This window comes from Stylophora pistillata, chromosome 1, assembly GCF_964205215.1.
Source record: "Stylophora pistillata chromosome 1, jaStyPist1.2, whole genome shotgun sequence".
NCBI classification, from domain to species: domain Eukaryota; kingdom Metazoa; phylum Cnidaria; class Anthozoa; order Scleractinia; family Pocilloporidae; genus Stylophora; species Stylophora pistillata.
In genome coordinates, this window is record NC_142519.1 from 43185352 (window position 1) to 43199087 (window position 13736).

At 39.3% G+C, this 13736-nt stretch overlaps 1 pseudogene across 1 annotated transcript; it reads left to right on the forward strand.

The window, feature by feature from the left end:
• Positions 1 to 3856: 3856 nt before the first annotated feature.
• LOC148742668 (uncharacterized) lies at positions 3857 to 12335 on the forward strand (annotated as a pseudogene). Its single transcript, XR_015996408.1, has 12 exons — positions 3857 to 4731; positions 4982 to 5248; positions 5734 to 6082; positions 6590 to 6656; positions 6939 to 7328; positions 7609 to 7637; positions 8027 to 8422; positions 9235 to 9282; positions 9714 to 10085; positions 10209 to 10605; positions 10708 to 10752; positions 11492 to 12335. The product of XR_015996408.1 is annotated as an uncharacterized LOC148742668 (transcript).
• Positions 12336 to 13736: the final 1401 nt, after the last annotated feature.

The window sequence follows — 13736 nt, forward strand, 5'->3', positions numbered from 1 at the left end:
GAGTTGACAAATGAGAGCTTCCCACTCAGTCCTTCAGCGACATCTACTAGCAAGCCTTCGCTAAGAAGATAGGAAAACATGAGTGGTTTTGGACGTCTTTCATGCCCAGAGAACGTAACAACAGATTAATCACCCGTATGAAAAATTCAAGACATCCAGCGCAATGTTGAACCTGATCATAAACACCTGCTCGCATATGACTAAGCAATTTCCTGTTAAGCTTAGGAGCAATCTTGGAATGCGCCTTGAAATTGGTTCAGAAAATTTACGCCAACTCAACCAATCAGATGCAAAACTAAAGCGAATCTTGCCTGGTCACTCGAATTTTCCCACCTTTTTGTCTACACCAATCCGAACAATTCATATCAAAAACGCAGTAGGGAGGATATTTCGTCTCCAGCCGCTTCTAGTCTCTCAAAATGGGTTAGATCAGTGGAAGCCCCTTACAAATGAATGGTGAGATTTTGCAGCTCTGTCACGTGATCTTTAGAACCGATGACCAAGGAGAAGATTAAGAGAACGTGGGAACAAGTTCGTGAATCAAGTGAAACAGAAAGTATCATGCCACAACTCATAATTTAGGTCATTGCTCTTTCATTGTTTCACTTCTATGTAGGAAAGGTTGAAACAGCACAATGAAGTGAGGTAAAAAAAATTTGCCTCCTCTTTTGCCCCTCTTGCATATCGCTCCAAAACCGGTTAAGAATATTTCGTCAAATAACGTTCAACACAAGCTGTAAGAGGTCACCATCGCAAGTGATTCGAGAGAACTGGAATATTAGCCTTTAGGTGAAGCTGGTAGACTTGGTAGACTTTACTTTCTGCCCCGTGGATGCACCTTACTAAAAGAAACGAGTCAATATAGTTTAGTCGTGTCTGCGCTGAACTTTGTGATAGCGTGTAATCAATCGTCACTCGGCTTTAAAAGATATAAATTACTGTTGCGTTTGCCTAAAAATGCCTGACATTTTTTTACATTGGAATAAAATGCTATCAGTCTGTGGCTTACGATTTGACAACATTCCTTTCTTTGACAACCTGAACTTAGCGCTCGCCCAGCAGCTATTTCTCTCAGCCTACGTTCCCATGACGGAACGTATGAAAAACGACATTCTGATTGGATGACAGCTATACAAAATACATCTCTCTGATTGCTCGACCAGCAGCTAAAAAGAAGCATTTCTTCCACATGCATTAATTAGATTTGGTTCTTGTAACTGAGCATATCCCAGCCGCACGGGAGACTGCGAGAGCTTCTGGAGGAGTTGAAGATGAACGAAGTTTTACTTTTGGGTTGTCTTGTGCTATGTGCATCCGGAACATTTGAACACTCTGACGAAGACATTCTTGTCCAAGGTAAAATTCCAAACAATTCATTTAGACTGCCATCTTTTAAAAAAAAAAGATGTAAACACGCACTAATGTAGTAATTTCAGAGTTATAGTGCTATTTTTATGCTGTTTCAAAATGGGTTCTATTTGCTTCGTAATATTCGTAACTTTTTGTTTTGCATTGGCTTGTTTTTTCCCTAACTTGTTTCCCTGAAAATCTACGTAATTATACACTTTCGACCCGTGTCCATTTTTTTTTTTGGCTGCTAATGAGCGAGTACGAAGCAAAATAAGGTGACAAAGGCTGATAAAAAACGATGGAAGATTTTCTCTAGCACGTGTAAGACTATTCTGTAAGGTGTTGTTTCTTGAGTGTAAAATACAAAGGGTTTTGAAATTGCGCCCTGCAAAGATTTTCACAGCTATTCATCTGAACAACAAAAGGTGTTAAAGCAAGACTAACAAATTTCCCCGCATCAAATCATTTATTTTACACTCGTGCTTTTTACTGTACTTAAAACAAAAGCTCGGCGTGAAAACCCAATCATCCGAATTATCACTGAAGATTCTTGACGGCTATATATATATTTCAGCTTCTATTCGCAATCGCCTCGATATTTTTAAGACGTAAAATATGTATAAAAAGGTTAATACCTTTAGTTATAAATTTGCTTGGACGATACAGGGTTGAAATTTGTGTAAAACTCCGAAACTGTCTGCGATTTTCTTCAAACGGGTCGAATTTCTGCTTTTTGGGCTAATTCTAGTGTGCTACAGGATCAATTCTGCGTCAATTTACAAAAGAAAGGTTTTCAGAAAATGTAAACGATAACTGTGGAAGCACCCTACCCCTCGAAGAAAAAAGGCGCTACGCTTACTACCGTATACTGTTCTTGTGTTTTGATCATATTCCTTTGAGCTTCAACTTTACTGATCTTCACATATTATGACAATGAGGAAAATAAATTTTATAAGCTTGCTCAAACTTGAATATTACTGCATTTGCTTTTTGAGTCTAATATTCGAATAAACGCTGCATTATGATGCGGCGTTTTCTTCGAGAGCGGCATTTATAAGTATTCTGCTCTAAAATGCGGCGTTTAATGGAGTCAATACTGTACGCACTTTGATGTCATGCTAGAAAAAAATCGAACATCCCTCGTTCGCTTGTCATTAATGACCTAAGATAACTTGGCAGGACAAGAATTTTAGTTTCTCGCCTGACATATACTTCTTGAGATCAGTTGCTCGACTGGTGCAGTTTCATTTGTTGCTAAACGTAGCGTCTTGCGTCTAACTGTTCCTTTGAATATAATTAGGTTTCATAGAAGATTCTGGGGGAGATACCAAAAAATGGCTTAGAGATTCAACGATTGCAGTCGATAACCAACCGGTTGGGAACGAAGGAAATCTTCTGGAACAGGACGAGAAGAGTAAAGAGGATAACCAGGAGACGAAACAGTCTGTGATACATGGAGAGGGGTTTTTGATCCAAAGGATTTGGCGAAAGCTTTCGATGAAGATACATCTAAAGTGACCATTGATGGAGTAAAAGGTGCAGAAAATGAACCAGAGGGAGATCCAGCGTTGCAAGGTATGGAATACAATTACTTCTTAAGGAGGGGATTGAGGCCTTTGTGTGATCACGAAAGGTACGAAAAATTTCTATTAAAGTCCGAATAGATAACGCGGAAAGACGAAAATACTTCAGGAAAATAATTTTCTCCTTTTACTCCCACGTTCAATTAGATTTGCAAACTCGGCTACATCAAGACTTAAAAACAAGAAAACAAAAACAAGAAAACAAACAAACAAAAAACTGTTAACTCTTTAAAGCCTGTTTCACCAATGTTGATTGTTTCTTTTTTTTGTTTGTTTTTTTTTTTGTTTGTTTTGTTTGGATCCATACCGTGATCGATTGAAAATGTCACATTTCTTGCCTGAATCTGGCCCTGATCCTGTGAAATGCCAAGAATTGTGATTAAAACTTTAAATAACAGAGGCTGATAGTTTCGAAAGAAACTGGTTGGAGCTGCGTCGGTGGGAGTAACGAAATAATTTGGATATATCAACAAAGTTGAAGTGGTAAATTGGCCACCGTAACGATTACAAAAGCTGACGTTTCGAGCGTTAGCCGTCGTCGGAGCGAATGACGAAGGGCTAACGCGCTCGAAACGTCAGCTTTTGTAATCGTTACGGTGGCCAATTTACCACTTCAACTTTGTTGATATATCCAAATTATTTAAATGACCAGGTTGTAGTGAACGCATCGGTAATTTCATAATGGCTACCCGGACAATAAATTTTATTCTTGACCAGTAGTTCCTGTAAGAAAATTAGATTACACTAAATCTAACCACTGACAATAAATGACAACAAACGAAATAAACCCGGCGAAATGAAAGCTGAAAATGTACCGAACGGTTTGGATCTAAAGGGACACGAGACGAATATACAACGATAACTATCTAACAGTAAGGAAACTTTTCGCGCGAAAACTAAAATACATACTGACGCGAGGGGACTGAACCCTGTAACTGCAGTAATCGTAACCTCACAACACCACGATGATAAAGACGATTTATTCGGTACGAATGATGTTGACGGTATGTGGGTTGAAACTTAAAACAATAAATGAATATGAAATTACAACAATTGACTAGTAAAAGGAACAGGAAAGAAATACACTGAACGAACTTCAAATGACAATACTTACATTGTTACGATCTCTACGAAACTGCTGGACGAATATAAACTGCCCAAAGGCGAAATAAAGATAAACTGGAGTAACTGCTCAAAGTGAACTACTGTATGACTAATGGAAGACTAAACTCTGAACTGAGAAAACTAATTTATATATGCGAAAACGACTTGCTAACTTAAAGTGCAATTAGCGCCTATATTACGAAAGAAACTAATGAACGAAGATACGTGACATAGAAACAACAGAAGCTAACTGACCAGCGAAAAAATACTAACGAACGACGAGAAACAGTGACAACACAAAAAGACACCCTAATGATTGATTGAATGAGAAAAACAAAAAAAAAACATTCCGCACGTTAAAACCCTACAAACCCTATTATGTGGATGGACCGCTGGCCCTCAAAATTTGTTGTAACACAGGTGATAAAGAAAACAATGACTGGGCTTCAGAGAATTTTAACGAGAATTCCATTGGGGAAGTCGATGGCCAACCAGCTGGAGGCGAAGGAGAGCTTTTGGTACAAAAAAAAGAAAAGCAAACAGGACGACCAAGCAGTTGGAAAGTCTGTGGTCAATGGTGAAGAGTTTGGTCCAGGCCATGTGGAGTTTGACTCTGCTGAAGATCCAACAATAGCAACCACTGATGAAGTGAAAGATGGACTCGATGAACCAGAGGAAGATCCGACACATTTTGGTATGGACGTATATTTTATAACTGGATTGAAATGTTTATCAACTTTCAAACTGGTGAATCGTAATAGAACTGATTTTACTTTGAAACAACTCGACCCCAGCAAGTCAAACACCATTTACTGTCTGTCTGATCCAAAAGAGGTCAATATTTGAAGAAGTTGATCCTCTGATTGATCCATTTAAAAAATCTTCCCTTACCCCTGAAGTTTCCGTTGAAAAACATTTGCTGGATTTTTAATAACCTACAATAGGTGATAAAGAAGACACTGAAGTATCTTGGAAGAGATTTTTCAAACATCCCATTGAAGGAAACAATAACCAGCCCGCTGAAAACAAAGATCTTCCGGAGAAAGACGAGAACGGTAAAAGGGATGACCAGCCGGGTGAAAATTCTATGATCAATGGCGAAGAGTTTAGTCTGGAAGATGCGGGGTTTGATCATGTTAAAATTTCAACTGACACAACCATTCATGGAGATGAAGGAGGACTGGAACCTAAGGAGGATCCAGCAAACTTGGGTATGAATCAGGAGGGCTTCGTTTAGATAGGACTAACGAGAAACTAAAAACAGGAAAAAAAACAAAAAAACAAAAAACAGAAATACCCTTCATTTCAAATTCGAAATAACGTTACCAAAACGTAACAGTAAGATCTATAAAAAAAAACTTCGTCATGTTGGGGAAAAGAAAATTGCATTCTTTATACCAGGGTCTATTCATTTGAAGTTAAAAATATTTACACGATGATAGGCTCTCATTGTTTCCTTAATTAAAAATAAATTTCCCATTTTAAGACCATAATAGTTGAAGAATACATCATAATACACGTTTCCAGACCAACATGATTGATAAACCATGTCCCCTTGGATAGCAAATACTTTTATGGCCCACTTAGAAATGCTGGTCTTACATATACGCTAGGGGGGTTCAACATTAGATGCAAGGATGCTTTTCCTTAAGTTCCTTTGATATTGGATTACAATTTGATATTGATTGATTCCCAGAGTTAAACCCGTGTGAACCTGCCAATTACAAGCTCCTCAACACAAAAGACCGTCTTGTAGAAAACAAGGATCAAAGCTCAGTGAAATGTGATCAGCGAGATCTCGCTCTTCCGACTGGTTTCGCTTCACTGATGCGGAAGGTGACCACATTCCAGAAAGTTGCGTTCCCATGAGACGCTGCGGAGCTCATGCTCCAGGCTAGCTCAATGGCAAACATTCAAGTTTCCAGGAAGGCGTGGTAGTTCGTCAAGTCTGTTATCATTGGACGGATGGGTGCTGCCAATGGAAAAACAATGTGAAAATTCGAAACTGTAGCAACTTCTACGTGTACGAGTTACAGAGATCACCAGTATGCGCGTTAAGTTATTGTGGAGACAAAGGAGCTACGAATTTTTCGTTTTATCTTCTTTATAAACATTACAGAGGCTTGAATTAGCCAAGCTGATCGTTTATGTAAGTTGATTAATTTTCTTCCTAAATATGAAAAAAGACGCCCTATCGGATAAAGCGAAAAGAGAAAACAGTTTCGGTATGATGTCTGTTCTGCCTCTGCGTAACAAATAGACTCGAGTAGTTGCCGTGCGTCTGCTCTGTAATGGTTCACGGATAATATCAACATGTTGGAAGAAAACTGAAGAACAACACGAATGCTTCACCAGTGTTCTTACCCCATTTCCGACTTCTGCGATCTATGATTACTAGACAGACCCATGCCAACTGGGAACCTACGTGTTAAAAGTAATCAAAAAGCAAACCTCTGCAAATGGTGGAGTCATCGAAGCGTTTGTCCTCTGACAGATAACGGCGAGATATCAATCATAATTTAGGTTATTATACAATCTTTGCAAAATGATAGGCAACAACTAATCACAGCGAGCTTTGTACACATTTCACTGTGCAACTTAACATGAGTAACGGCCTTAGTATGTCTACAAAAAAACATTCTTCATAATAGCGAAGAAATTCCAAAATTATTGCTGATGTTAGCCGGTCAAATCATGCTTGCGCCTGTGTTTGTTTCATCGTCTCTTTCTTTCCATCGCTTCTTTTTTGTCAAAATCGCGGAACCGAAAAGAAGCTTCCAAGAAATGAAAATGAACGAAAATCTCAAAGATAACAACACCGAAAATTTCAAGGTGACTAGATCATTTTCCTTCGATTAGTCGTTACTTGATAATCACTGACGATTCTTTTATAATCTTAAGCATTCAATCCATGTTTTCCTGGCAAACACAAGCTCCTCAACACATACGACCGTCTTGTGGGAAACAAAGATCAAAGCTCAGTCAAATGTGATAAGCGAGATATCGCTCTCCCAGGCTGGTTTCGCTTCGTTGGTGCAGCTGGTGACAGAATGCCAACCAAATGTCCAGAACAAATCGCTGCGGTACACGTGCGCCAGGTTGGCTGAATGGAAAGCATCCTTCTGCCGCAGACGGTATAGTAAGCCGTGAAGTTTGTTATCACTGGTCAAAAAACTGCTGTCGATGGAAAAACAAGATAAATGTGAAGAATTGTGGAGTATTTTACGTGTATGAGCTGCAAATACCCCCTGCGTGCTCACTTCGATACTGCGGTGAGGGTTGTCTTGCTTGGTTTAACATTTGATGAGAAATTGGATAATCTATTCCTGATTACCGTCACGAATATAGAACAAGGTTTTACACTATTAAAGCGGAAAAACCAACGCTTGTTCTATAATACAAGTTTAGTACGGTGTAGTTTGGTGTAGTACGGTGTAGTGCAGAGTAGTTCGATGCAGTACGGTAGTAGGTGTAATTTGGTGCAGTTTAATGTTACAGACTTCATTCAAATGATTTGCCTTGTTTCGAGGTTGAGCAGATTTTCATTGGATTTTACCTTTTTTTCTGTTAGTTATTATCTTGTGCGCTATTTCGCTTCTGGTTCGGCTGCATGATTCTTATTAGTCAGAATTGTAACGCGTTGTTAAACTTGATTCATCAGCTGGTTTGAATTCTCAGCACAATTTGGCTATCATTCTTCGTTTATTATTTTTCTTTTTTGGCCTTTATCTGATTTTTAAATCAAAATTTCTCCTAAGACCTGATCTAGTGTTTGTTGTTATTACACGTATGGTTTACTTTGTGTGCTCCTTCTTACGCTTTTAAAGTTCATAACCTACCGGTCGTTACCTAACTAAATCATTAATACATACCACGAGGTAGCTCTAAGGAGCCTTTGATTACACCTGTTAGTTAGAACATAACTCTTCTTTGATGAAAAACAGAATAAGTTTCTAATTAAAACAGAGACCATTTCCTTCTCATTACAGGAGAGACCACAGTATGTTCAGATCGCGGCTACCAAGTTCTTAACCAGACCGATCGTGCAATGGCTAACTCTGATCAAAGTAAGGTGAACTGCGATGGAAGAGCTCCAGATAACATTCTTGTACCAAAGTGGTATCGTATGACGGGAGACAGTGGTGACCAGATTCCAGAGAGTTGTGTTCCCATGAGACGCTGCGGAACTCACGCTCCAGGCTGGCTTAATGGTTCCCATCCAAGTTTGCAAGAAGGTGTAGTAGCTCGTCAAGTCTGTTATCATTGGATGGGAGGATGTTGTCAATGGAAGAATAACATTCAAATCCGAAACTGCGGGGACTTCTATGTGTACGAGCTGCAAAAACCACCAACATGTTCGTTACGTTACTGTGGAAACAAAGAAGGTAAGAGTTCGCTACCTTAACTTCTCTCCAAAGGCATTATTGAGGTTTGATTTCGCCTCGGAGGTAATTTTGAAGTTGACTTACGAATAAAACTGGTTTGCGATATTTTTTTGTCCGTTTTAAGGTCATGTGCACCTTTTTGCTAACACTCCTAATTAATTGTCTAAAATAGTGGTACATGCATGCATGCATACATACATACATGTGTTAAAATACTTCGTGTTTTGGTGTGTAAAACGCGGGTATGATTACTTTTGCCTTAAAAACGCGGTAGAGTAAAACCTAGCCTGATGGACTAAAAGTTAAAAGACTTGAGGTGGAGGCCAAGCTTCTTTTTCATGTTGTGTTCTTTGGTAGTATGATATTCTCTTACACTACCTCTCTCTACGTTTGATTGCAAATTGATGTTGGTTGCTGAACAAACTTTAGAAGTGGAGGGAAATTACCTGCGAAGGAGTAGCATCTCATCCAGGGGAGGGGGGGTAGGGATAGCAATACTCTTAATGTTTCTCTTTAGCTGCTTAGTTTTGTTTTCCCAGTGAAGGTTGTAAGAGAACTCCCAACTTTTCTTTTTGTTAATTATGCGTACATATGCATGTGAATAAGAGGAAAATTGAAAGAAACAGTTCTCCAGTGCATCATCACGTCACCAACACTGGAAAAACAAAACATTGCAAGCTGAAGAGGAATATGGGTTTTCACTTTATTTGAAAAGCAATTTTGAGTCATGAGTCCGAGGGATTACTTATCTTTGAGTCTTTTACCTTAATAGCAATAGATAGCCCCTGCATAGTTTATGGAATTTTTTGCAGAGCTTATTACCCAGCCACCACCGACTACAGCGCCAAAGCCAAAGTCAGGTAACTCAAACAAACAATACTGAGCCATTTTGCTCACAAACCTCAATTTCTTTGTTGCAAAGATGATGGACATGGTTGTCACTTACTTGATTTAAACTGCCTTCCTCAACTGAGCGTCGCTCTCCTAAACACAGCCCTAATCATTGAATACAAGTTAACCAGAAATAGGGGACAATTTGTTTGAAACAGCCTTGAAAACGCATTTTTTTCCTGCAAAAACGTTTTTTTCCGCTCACTAATTATTGTATTTAAAGTTTTGTCTGGTTTAAGTTGGTCTAAGACATTCAAACATTTCTAATTGTGCAAGTACATCTGTTAGAGGATAGCTTTGTTACGGTATTGAGTGATTGTAGATTCAGAAATGCTACGAAAACGTTTTTAGCCTCCAAGCAGCTGACGTTAATATCCAAGTTCTTGACTGTTTGTCTTAGTATTCGACCCATGTTATCCTGGCAAATACAAGCTCCTCAACACATACGACCGTCTTGTGGGAAACAAAGATCAAAGCTCAGTCAAATGTGATCACAGAGATATCGCTCTCCCAGGCTGGTTTCGCTTCACTGGTGCAGCTGGTGACAGGATGCCAACCAAATGTCCAAAAACAAATCGCTGTGGAACACATGCGCCAGGTTGGCTGAATGGAAAGCTTCCTTATGTCGCAGAAGGAATAGTAAGCCGCGAGGTCTGTTATCACTGGTCAAAAAACTGCTGTAAATGGAAAAACAAGATAAATGTGAAGAGCTGTGGTCCATTTTACGTGTATGAGCTGCAAAAACCACCTGCGTGCTCACTTCGATACTGCGGTGAGTAAAGGGCTTGCTAGCTTAAAGAGACACCTGCCACTTACATAACATTGTTTGATGGGTAGTATTAAAATGGGTATTTTTATCATTAGAAATTGATAAATTATCTTCGTTACAAAAAAGGAGAGGCCACGGAATGTTCAAATGACGGCCACCAAGACCTTAAAGCAAGCTGACCGTGCAATGGCTAACTCTGATCAAAGTGGGATTAAGTGCGATTGAAGAGCTCCAGATAACATTCTTGTCCCAAAGTGGTATCGTATGACGGGAGACAGTGGCGACCAGATTCCAGAGAGTTGTGTTCCCATGAGACGCTGCGGTACTCACGCTCCAGGCTGGCTCAATGGTTCCCATCCGAGTTTGCAAGAAGGTGTAGTAGCTCGTCAAGTCTGTTATCATTGGACCGGAGGATGTTGTCAATGGAAGAATAACATTCAAATCCGAAACTGCAGCGACTTCTATGTATACGAGCTTCAAAAGCCTCCGGCGTGTACATTACGTTATTGTTGGAATATGGAAGGTGAGGTTTTTGTTCTTTTAACTTGCCTAAACACAACACCGAAGCTTTACTTGTTCTCGTGTGCGACTTCAAGTGTTTTTATTTATTTATTTATTTTTGCAGCACCCACTACTCAACCACCAATCATAAAACCGACGCCGTCACCAGGTAGCGTATTATCTCCAGCAATTTTCTTTTGGCCAAAAGTGTTATAAGGTTATCCAGGATTCCTTTGGTTTAACTTTAATTCGCTCTATGATTGGTCTGTCAACGCGCGCCACTCTCTCAGCCAATCAGATGCAACAAAAAACAAGGAAAAAAGTTATAATTCCTGATTGCCTGTTTTGAATATTTTGATTTTGGTTTTACGACTTGCATTCGCTTTAGAAAGTACACGTATTAGGTAACCTGCTGTCTTTATCTACACAAATTGAGAACACGATAAAACTACCTTTAAGATTTGTAGCTGTCTTCCAGTGTAACCGATAAATCAAAAGTTAAATAAGCAACTCTAGTTTTATGATTAACCTTCTGCTTTTGCTGAAACGAACCAAAAACAAAGCTTTTTGGAAAAGCTGACGTCACTGCTGCTTGAGTTTTCTGTCGGGATTACAAAACCCTTCTTTTACACCTGTTCAGAATTTTCAGAAAGTGTTTCTACCTCCGGTGATTGTCAGTATCTCAAATATATCCAGCATGCTATGGATTTGAGAACATTTGATGTTTTTCTGCGAGCAGAAAATTTTACATGCAAACGCTGGTTCTAAATTTATCCTGCTTAGTGTGAACAGCTCATTGAATAGCAGTAAAAGTATCCATTGTTCCTGATTTAGGTAATGGCCGCCTCGTACCACGTAAGTAATGCTTGTGTTGTTTCTCTAATTTTGAATACCTCTTCTTTCTTCAGGGGTAAATGCCACTTGTGGTAAAGACGGGATGTTCATCAGCATTCCAAAGAACTTTCTTCCGGGCATGAAAATGGATCATCTCCGTCTCAGTGATGTAAACTGCGGGGCCACAGAGACCCAAACTCACTTTATTCTTCCCACAAAACTGAAAGAATGCCAGACAACGAGTAGGGACACCAAGAATTCTCTCTGTTTCATGAACAAGGTGTTGGAGATATCTGTCGAACACCAGCCGATTATCACGCGCGTGCGCGAAGTGGAAATACCCTTCAGCTGTTGTTACTCAAACACAGGAGTCGTTTCCTCTGTTGGTCTCCATATCAAAAGCAAAAAGGTCGTTCTGTCCAGGAATGGATTTGGAGAATTTATTTTAGAAATGAAGATCTTCCCCGATAACAGGTTCATCGACCACTACGAAAGCGGAGACTTTCCAGTGAATGTACCTTCGGGAAAATTGCTGTACGTGGACGTCAGCTTGGATACAGAGGACTTGAAACTCAAGATTTTGGCAGAAACGTGTTTTGCCACACCTGATCCTAATCCTTTTAAACCTGGATTGAAATACTTGTTCATCGATGATGGGTATGAGAAACTCGTTTTAATTCTTGGTTTTCTTCCTTTTTTTTTTTTTTTTTTTTTTTTACATCAAATGGCAGTAGTAAGCTCCTTACAAGTGTAAGACACAACGACTCGTCCCAGTAAAACACTGCCACATAAACCTAACGTTTTCATGTTTTTTTCGTTGTTATGTCTTTTTGTTCTCTATTGACTTATGTCAATTGCTTCTTCTGCACCAAATAAGGGCCGCTTCTCTCGACTTGTCTTCGCTTCTTCATAATCGTCATTTAGGCTTGTTACGCAACGTCCAATTAATTCGAGGGAAACGTGTCTCTTGACGAGCATTAAGTCTGTTGCGATTGAAGTTTATCCTTGAATGTAGAGAGACAGTTTTTAAATTTTTGATTTAAAAGTTCCCATTTTCAACTCGGTGTGCCTTTTCTCTATTGTCTCTCTATCCAAAAATTTATCTCCTTTGCACAAAGTTATTAGGAGTCCAGATGCCCAGGCAGTACCTACCATTTGTGCTATAATCTTTCCCACACTTGATCTTTTGAATGATGACGAACCATTACTCAAGACGATACTGCATTGCTCAAGCAATACTTTCGATAAAGACATTTCGAACTAGCTCCTATCTTAAGGATGGACATATTTTCATAATTAAACAACGGTTTTTTTGTTGAATGACTTTCCTCAATAAGCAATCGCCAGCTGCCGTGACTTCTTTTGCAGGTGTGCCGTAAACGATACCTTAGAGTTTATTCCATCCGATGATGAAAGAAGTCAGAGGTTCAGTCTAGCGGCGTTCAAATTCTTGGGTAATCATCAGTACGTGTACTTGCATTGCAAGCTCAAGATATGTAACGCAACAGACCCGAAGTCACGCTGTGCACAGGGCTGTCTCCGTGAAGGGAGAAGGAAGAGGTCGCTGTACTCTCAGGAAACAAATGACGAAGAGTATATCTTGGCCCAGGGACCGTTCGTGCGTTCAGAAAGTGATGACGATGAAACAGACTTCCAGAAGCAAATGGAAATGAACGAAGTTGAAAGTAGGGCTAGGTTTTTTATCCTTCAAAAATAATGAAATTATGAGGCGTTGTGGTACATAACTTAAATTGCAATCAGATTTTCACGAAAACAACTAATTCAGAACTGTTCTTAGTACTCTATATAGTACGCATATGTTACAATTTGTACACTGTGCGATATCAAGAATAAGAAGACGGCAAATTTTGAGCTCAGTGATGAAAATAATGTAAGAAAGATTAAAGAAATACATCTTTCTTAGTTTCATTACCAGGACGGAACAACATTAATTATGCGCTTTCGAAGCTTAAAACTCACCATTCCTCTTGTTCTGTTTACTCGCTTGACGCTTTCGATATTGCCGACCCTGGCTGTATGCAGGACGCGTGTCACACTTAAAATTAGAGGTAACCCAAGTCACCGTAGAGTCTTCGTAGTTTAAAGGGTAGAGGCTCGGAGCGCGGAGTCCAAAAGTCTGGGGCTCGATTACTCATAGGATTAAGATTTACATTTTTGTACCGCGATTTTAAAATTATTCTTTTACACGTGATATCGTACAAGAAGAAATAGTTAAATTCGTTAAAGTATTACGCAGAGAAAATTTCTAGTTAGCTCAACTCATTATGTCAAAGATATGACGGAGTGATATATCTGTTA